The sequence below is a fragment of the Meleagris gallopavo genome, chromosome 1 (genome assembly GCF_000146605.3).
Source record: "Meleagris gallopavo isolate NT-WF06-2002-E0010 breed Aviagen turkey brand Nicholas breeding stock chromosome 1, Turkey_5.1, whole genome shotgun sequence".
NCBI lineage: Eukaryota > Metazoa > Chordata > Aves > Galliformes > Phasianidae > Meleagris > Meleagris gallopavo.
In genome coordinates, this window is record NC_015011.2 from 102,546,051 (window position 1) to 102,554,345 (window position 8,295).

Here is an 8,295-nt window from a genome sequence, read left to right on the forward strand (position 1 = left end):
CGGCGCGCATCGTGCGGGCCGGGCTGACTCAGTCCCGGTGCACCTCGCCCGCCCTCCCCCGGCTCTCTCCACCCCTCTCCGGGCAGTTCTTGGGCCCGGCGCCTCCCTCTTGGCTAAATGGCAGCGTTCCGCCTTCGCACCCCGCGCTTACCGCTTTGCTTTCAACTTATTTTCCTCCCGTCATTTCTGCTTGGCAGTGGTCGGAGGGCCGTCTCAGGCTTGCGCACACATCCTGGCTCATGTGACAGCATTACCCCGCTGTGTTCTCTATGTTCCCTATACTTCTCCTCCCACCCCTTTACTTTTCCCCACAAGACAGGTGCTCCCCATCGCTCCCTCTCCGCACGGCACAACCTTCCTACATTCCCTTCCTCACACTGCCTTGGCCTGCATGCCAGACCAGCTTCAGCCCCCAGGGCTGCTGGCAGGTGTGGGGGAAACCCAGTTAGCAGGACAAAGCTCCCAGGATGAGGGATTTCAGTGAGCAAAGGGCTGCGTTAAGAAGCAAAAGAATCATAGAATCATAGAATTGCTCAGGTTGGAAAAGATCTTAAGACCTTGAAGATCATTAAGTCTAACCACAACCTAACCATACTACCCTAACTCTAACTCGTATCTCTGAGCACCACATCCCTTTCTCCATTTCTTCCCCGTGTTGCTGTTTGACAGTCCCTTTCCCCAGCCCTTAGCTTAAAGAGCCATGTAGTCCAGCACAGCTGAGTTTGAAGTGCATAGCATTGCTTAAGGCTTTCACTGCAAAGTGAGAAAACTTTCTGAAGTTGTTTTGAGAGGGTTCAGGTTGTTCCCTGAGATCTGTTTTGTAAGACTGGAAAGTAAACCAGTGGGAAGTTAAAACAAATTCCTTTTACAAACTACCTGCTAAGCCACCTTCGGATGTGATTTGCAGCTCCTTTTAACAGATGAGGGGCAAAAGGGGCAAGAGAACCTAGAGGCAGCACTGGAAATGAGCGTGGAAGCATCCCCTACCCCGGGGCTGTGCTTGGGTGTAAAGTGGGTAGGCAAGGATATCTCCATGCTGACAGCCTATGTTATGTTAGGTATGTGTGTTTATGCTCTTCATAGAATCATCATGACATCTTTTGAGTTAGAAAGGATCTTTAAAAGCCATCTAGTCCAACTCCCCCGCAATGATCAGGGACACCTACAGCTAGATCAAGCTGCTCAGAGCACTGTCTAGACTGACCTTGATTATCTCCAGGGGCAGAGCATCCACCACCTCTCTGGGCAACCTGTTTACTTATCTGCTTCCTCCAGAATTGACACAAGTGAGTAAGTAAGAAATGATTACACCAAACAGATTCTGTTAAAACCATTCCTCTCCTCCTGGTCCAACTGAAGCTGAGTCACATCCAGATTTCAATTTCCTAACTTTGGCATCTCTTTCTGGAAGTCATGCTGAACTTTGACCATGTTTACATCTGAATTCACTTTCTTTCCTCAGCCTTTCCCTCTTCACACACAGAATAACAACTGGATAACTTGAGTAGTATGCTCATTCTTCCTTTGGATGGTCAGATAATAGCAAATCAGGTTTCAGATAAATCTGGCTGAGGTCAGGAACATCCCATCAAGTTTTACTAAACTCAGAAAAAAATGGGACAAAAGATGCTGAAAAACAGGAGAAAATGGAATAATTTTAGAGAAGCTGCAACTGCAAACAGATGGGAAGACAGGACTAGCTCTATGGAAGTATGAAGTTCTTCCTTTCAGCTGCTTCAGGTGAGGACTGTATTTCCCTCTGAGCTGAAACACCTTCCCCATGTCTTGTAACCATTATATTAGGTACAAAACTATGGGACTCTCCTGTACACTTCCCTCTTTTTTTTCCCCCTTGATCTTGTTACGCCAAGTCATTTAATCAGATACTTCATGCACCTGCTGTCAGAATTCAGTTCCATTGGAGGCAGAAATGAATGCCAAGAAAATGTTAAAACTTGTGTGTATTTATATCCCTTAGTAAGAGGAAATACTTGGGAACCATGCTCAGATTTTCTACAAAAATGTCTAGGTGACTGAGGTGGACTGGTCTACCCTAACTTTGGCTGCCACATCAACCGTAACAACATACCTACTGTATCTTCAAGTGTGTGAAGTCAGATGACCTTTGGCTTTAGACCCTCACAGTCAATAGAGAAGTACAGATACCTCATATTCTGGCCACCTGCTATAGCTCTAACAAAAGTATTGTACCTCCTTCTCTCTGAACTGCTCACTAATCCGTGAGACATAACTGTCCGTGACAGTAACTCACTTTGCTGGGTATGAGTTGGAGAGGGTTTCTGACAAGCAGAACCAGTGCACAAGAATATATAAAACATCAAAAATCATTGAGAAATACCATCCTGTACTTGAAAGGCTTTGAGTCAGAAGATCCTGTGGGATTGTTTGTTTAATGAGAACTATAGACTTTCTCCTCCTAATGAGACAACACTGCCTTTTCTAGCCCTGTAGTGCTGTAAGGAAGAGATCATCCATAGTGCAGGAATGAGCCTGGTATGTTTTTGGCACTGTTCAGATATGACCCAAAGGCAAAGTCAGTTTTTAAGTGGAATGTCTGAACTGGGAGAGGTTCAAAACGTTGTAGGTAACCTCCCGGGAGGTGAGGCAGTGAGGGCTGAACAACAACAAAAGAGGCAGTCAGGTGCTCCTGTATGTAGTTGCCTCCCATTTGGGGAAGTCTTCTTATGGAGGAGAGTGTCTGATGGATATTGCAGCCAACAGGAATCGAAGATGTACCTTAAGTAAAATGGCATTGGCAATTCTTTTCTTCTCTCTCTCTCTCTCTCTCTCTCCCTCTGGGAATACTTTGTTATTCAATGGTCACCTCTAATCTTTAATTTTTATTTTTGTTGTTGTTGGAATCCCTGCCATTCCTTTCTGTGGGTAAGGCTTACATAGTAAAGTTAGAGACAACACCGAAAAACACCGAGATACAGAGGCAGAAATTATTATTTATCTTGATGCGCAGAATGTGTTTCTATGCCATAGCCATTAAAACAGTTTCTACAAGCTGGCAAAGCTCGGCAGTCAGAAGACAATATAACTAATCCAGACATGTTCAGCACGCAGAATTAGAGTTTGTCAGCCTTGGCCTTTCCTTATGAGCAACTGGAGTGAGATCCGTTTTTCACCAAAGACAAAATGAAAGCTTGTAAGTGAGAATCTAGACCAGACAGCATGCCTTCTTCAAAAAGTTTCTCTCTTTTGAACTCAGGGAGGAAAGAAATAATTTCATAGTGTCAAAAATGCAGGAGCTGTGTTGTTGCATTGAAGTTTTGCATGGGCAAAGCAAAAATTTGAGTTCTTTTTTTCTATATATTAATCATTTTTGTCTGAACTTCAGCCAAACTGCCAATTTGAAAATCATGTTATGGCCTAGTGTACGGAAGTTCAAATCACAGTCATGCTGTCAAGAAATAAACTTGCAATGTGGAATCATAGAATAAAGCTGAGTTAGATGACCTAAAATTTCCCATCAGGAAAAAAGATATCACAACTAAATATGCAGCACAGTAGCAAAACTATAGCTCTTGCTGGATTGGAACTACCTTCAACTTCTATGAAACACTTTTTCATATATATAACTATTTTCCTACCATAACTCCTTACCTCTTTTTCCTCCTCTTCACTCTCCAGTCAATTTAGGAACTAAAATATTTCATTTTGATTCTCTTCTCCCAGAATAAAGTGTCCAAGAAATCCACTAATGGTCTCTTCAGCATTTTTGGGGAAAAGATAAAAAAAGAAAAAAGCTAAGAACAAAACCCCAGGATTTTCCCGCATTTTAAAATGCTTTTATGCTTGCATTCTGACACAGATGAAACCTACAAGACAGTTCAAACAAGTGGGCTGTTACTCTGCCTCTGTTTCTATGGAAATGAACGTCCAACCAGTTAAAACAAAGCACATGCTTTACAGTAATCACTATATGATGATTATTTAGAATAACATAGCACATTTTTCCTTATTCAACCTCTATTTCTATGGATACAGGAATGAAAATAGTGATAGGGAAGTTTCTCTTGCATAGTTCAACTGCAAGTGTGTTTTGGATGTTGCGAGTTCTCAAAGGGTGCCACAGTTTTTAAGTTCAAGTGTGCAGCGATTTGATCTTGAGAGGATCGATTCTGTGTGAGGTTAGGAGGTTAGGAAACATTCCCACGGATATCAGTAGAAATTTGAAGGAACACAGAGTACAGTAGTTCACACAGCAGGCTTACAAGTGGAGGAATTATTTGATATGTTTTGCCTTTTTTTTGAGTTATCTCAGATAGAGATAACAAGTTATAAGTTTTGTGGTCAGAAGACTTCCTGCAAAGTCAGCACTTGACCTAACTAGTCACAGCATCATAGAGATCCTGACCACTTCACAAAAAAAGCAATAAGATGAAACGTATGAAGTTTATAAAACCAATAAACCTGTGTCTCGTTTCATCTGAAATCCACCTCAACCTTCTCACCACATGCAGCAGAAAGATCACGGCCCCTCATCCCCTCATCCTCCTCCATGCTGCCAGTCTTACTGGCATCTCTCCTGTACACCAATTAATTTTTCTAGCAGTTCACCCAGTGTACTTGTACAGACATGAATTAAGAGGCATGCCCCTTTCCACTGAGTTTGCTGCTGAAAACAACAAAAAAAGATCTAAGCAAGAGGAGGAATATATGCACCAAGGAAAAGGTCTGGGCTCTGTTGATCACGCCCCCTAAAAGCATAAAAGTCATTCTTGGTAGGTTTCCAAAAATGATCTTGAAGGGTGGACTAAAGGATGCCATATGCCTTCCCTCTCAGTTTGGGAAGGACATCAGGACAGAGTAGCTGGGTGGACCCCATTCTTGGAAAACATCCTGTTTACTTGTGAAAATGACTTACTGTGGGTTTATGAGACTGCCTTTTGGCTGGTGTTGTCACTGTTTCTCCTTTAATACATACTTAGGCTAAGATTTTCCAAAATGACTAATGATTTTGTGTCCTTGAAATTCAAGACAGCGGCTTTTTACAGCCACAGAATCAATGTCAAAGCAATGAAAAATTGGTGGCTTTTCCAAAAGCTTTTGAAAATCTGTCCTCAAGGTCACTCAAGTTAGGAATGCAAAGGCATGCTAAACTGGGAACATCTCAGAAAATATGAGTCTTTATCAGTATCTAATCACTGAGAATTAACAGTTTTGAGATCAAGACCTCGCAGTAATTCAACTTGAGCACAACTTGAGCGCCCCAAAATTAGAAACAAATACAAAAATTTGAAAATAACATTGCAGAGTTCAGAATTGTTTGCTTTTCCTCTCAGTATTATCAGGGTCCAATGGTAAATTCTGAAGAGATTCTCCACGCTTATCGTTACAGTAACTCAGGGTAATGATAGCTGAATGTTGTTCCATGAGTGGAAGGTGGTAAAGATGTCAGTATTGATGGAAGCTATCCATTTTGTGCCTCTGGTTGTAGCTAGCCTGCAGTGCCAAAGGTCCCATTCTATATCTTGAACCAAATAAAGGATTTCTTCAGTATGTATGAGTAGATACCCATAGCTGCTTTCAGCTATGGTAGCTCACATCAGCCTGCTGACAGTCCTTCCCCCTCTTCTATCCTCCTCCTTTCTTGTTCAATCTTTCCATCCATCTTCAGCATCTGGGAAAACAGCTTGATTCCTGACTCATCCTGTGCCCTGGCTCAAAAGCCTGGTGCTAATGCATGTTCATGCTGCTGACGCTGCAGGCAAGTTGGGTCCTTTGATATCGATAGGGCTCCAGTGTAATGGTAGGGAAGATAAGCTGTCATTAGTCAGGTTTTAAAAAGCACTTATTTAACTATTCAGAAAAGTGCTGTTGTGGTTGAAATAACTAAGAGACTGGAGGAGGAGAGAACATTTTGTTTTTCAACTTCAAGATCAAAAGATGTTTTACTAAATTGTTGTAACTGCTTATGCCAGAGAGGCATTGGCCCTGTGAGGCAGACTCAGATCAGTCTATCCATGCAGCTCCAGAATCCAAACCTGATTCTGGTGAGCCATCCAGAACACTTGTTTCTAAACTTCTGTAATTCAAGCTCTGGAATCTCTCTGTCTCCATATATGTGAGTTGGTCCTGAGCTGATCAGTGGAAGAGTGGTAGAGAAGAAGTGGTGGCATTGGGCTGTGCTGGGAATATTCCCTTCATGCAGAACTGTTGAAGAAGGGGGCATGATGCTTAACCAACCTCTTAGCAGCATTCATTGTCTCTCCCTCTGTGATCTTAAGCCACAGATTTAACAGGCTGGAAAGCAGAAAGATCTGTTAAACAGTTAAACAGTTTGCAAGAACTTGAAATTTTAGAGGAAAAAAAGAAGACTATTTTTAATGAAATAGTTCTCTAAATCATGACAGAGCATGCAGAGCAGCAATTTTATATACATAATATCTGCTGAAACTCAGTTCCTCGGAATGGTTTCTGAAATTAATTTATGCATCAAATGAACCCCATTTATTTTATTATTATTATTATTTTTAATAAGAAACTACTGCATTTCCTGCATGCTCTAGGCCAGTGTTAGTGTGAAGTAGGGCGAGACAGCTTGTGTATGGTCGTTAAGTCCTCCACTGAGAGCAGTAGCACTGTAGAGGTACTGTACCTGGCAGGGGCTGTTCTTGGCTCTGCCAAACCAAACACTGGTGTTCTTAAAGGTAAAGTTTGTAAATACAGCTCTGTTTAGACATGGGTCTATCAGCAGTCCTGCTCTATCCATAAGACAGTCACTCATTTGCAGTGTACAGTTACAGGCCAGGAGATCAGGATAACCTTAGCAAAGGTTCACCAGGACATGGTTAAGAAATATGTTAAAAATAGCAAACTTAACCTTGAGGTCTGGCATAGTACATATTCCTGGGCTATGGCTAAAGGCTGGAGGGGGTGGGTGGTTGAGCAGGGCAGGAGAGTTTGTGGCTGAAACCTGAAGACAGACCTGCACGAAGCTAGTAGTGAGAATCTAACAAAATAAATTTTCTCTTCAAGATTGGATGAAAAAGGATCCTAAGCTAGGAATAATGCTCAAATTTGAGAAGAAGAGGCAAGGACTGAGCAGGACTGTAGAGCAAGTGCTTGTTACAAAAGGCAATGTTCAAGCCAGCAAACGCTTCTTAAGTTGAATTATGGCTGAGGCAAGAGAGGGTCACTTGGCTCGATTAATTCTGTATCTGGAGTTCATTGATCTTGAGCAAGAGCTAAGGTTCTCATGAGGGAGTGGGAATTATTTTTCAGAATAGCAAATACCAAAGGGGCAATGTGTATCTTGGATATGATTATATGTTCACTTGGCAGGAATCAAAGGAATATATTTCAATTTACTGAAAACTGAGCAGCTCAGAAATTAATACTTGAGTCATTTGCTGCTTCCATCTTCTAAAAATGCAGTCATAACAGGGCAGATGAACGTTGTCTGAGCCTGATGTCTCATTCACTGATCAGGCCTCCACAATTGATGCTTGCCAAAAAGCAGGCTCTGGGGTAGAAAATTATAATAATTGTGGCAGAGAACGGAAGGAGTAAGGGATCAAAGTACAGTAGGGCAGCATCTTGGAAGTAGTCTGGTTTGAAGTGAAATTAACAGTCTTCCTTATCATCTTCATTAAATCCTGCAACAGCTACTCAGGCTGTAAGGGGAGAGAATGATGTAATTTACATTGTGGCCTTCCAGTACTTGAAGGGAGCCTATAAACAGGAGGGGGAACGGCTGTTTACAAGGGTGGATAGTGATAGGGCAAGGGGGAATGGTTTTAAACTGAGACGGGGAGGTTTAGGCTTCATATTAGGAGGAAGTTTTTCATGCAGAGGGTGGTGACACACTGGAACAGGTTGCCCAAGGAGGCTGTGGATGCCCCATCCCTGGAGGCACTCAAGGCCTGTGGCTCTGGGCAGCCTGGTCTGGTGGTTGGTGACTCTGTATATAGCAGGGGGGTTGAACCTAGATGATTATTGTGGTCCTTTTCAACCCAGGCCATTCTGTGATTCTATGAAAATTGAGAATATTTTTTGCATGTATTTTGCGGTAGTATTTCTTTACTGGATGTTCCTAGAAATATGGTATTATTATAATAATCAGGCTTGCCTTCTAACTCCACCTTCTCTCAGTTATTTATCTCCACTACCCCTCAGTACCGCCGTACCTACCACGCATTGACACACTCACCCTGCTCTCCTCAGAGCAGCGGAGGAACTCGCCGCTTCCTGCCGGGACGCGGCGCTACGCGGCCGCCATCGCGGCTTCCGGGGCGGTGACAGCAGCATGGCGGCCAAGCGGCG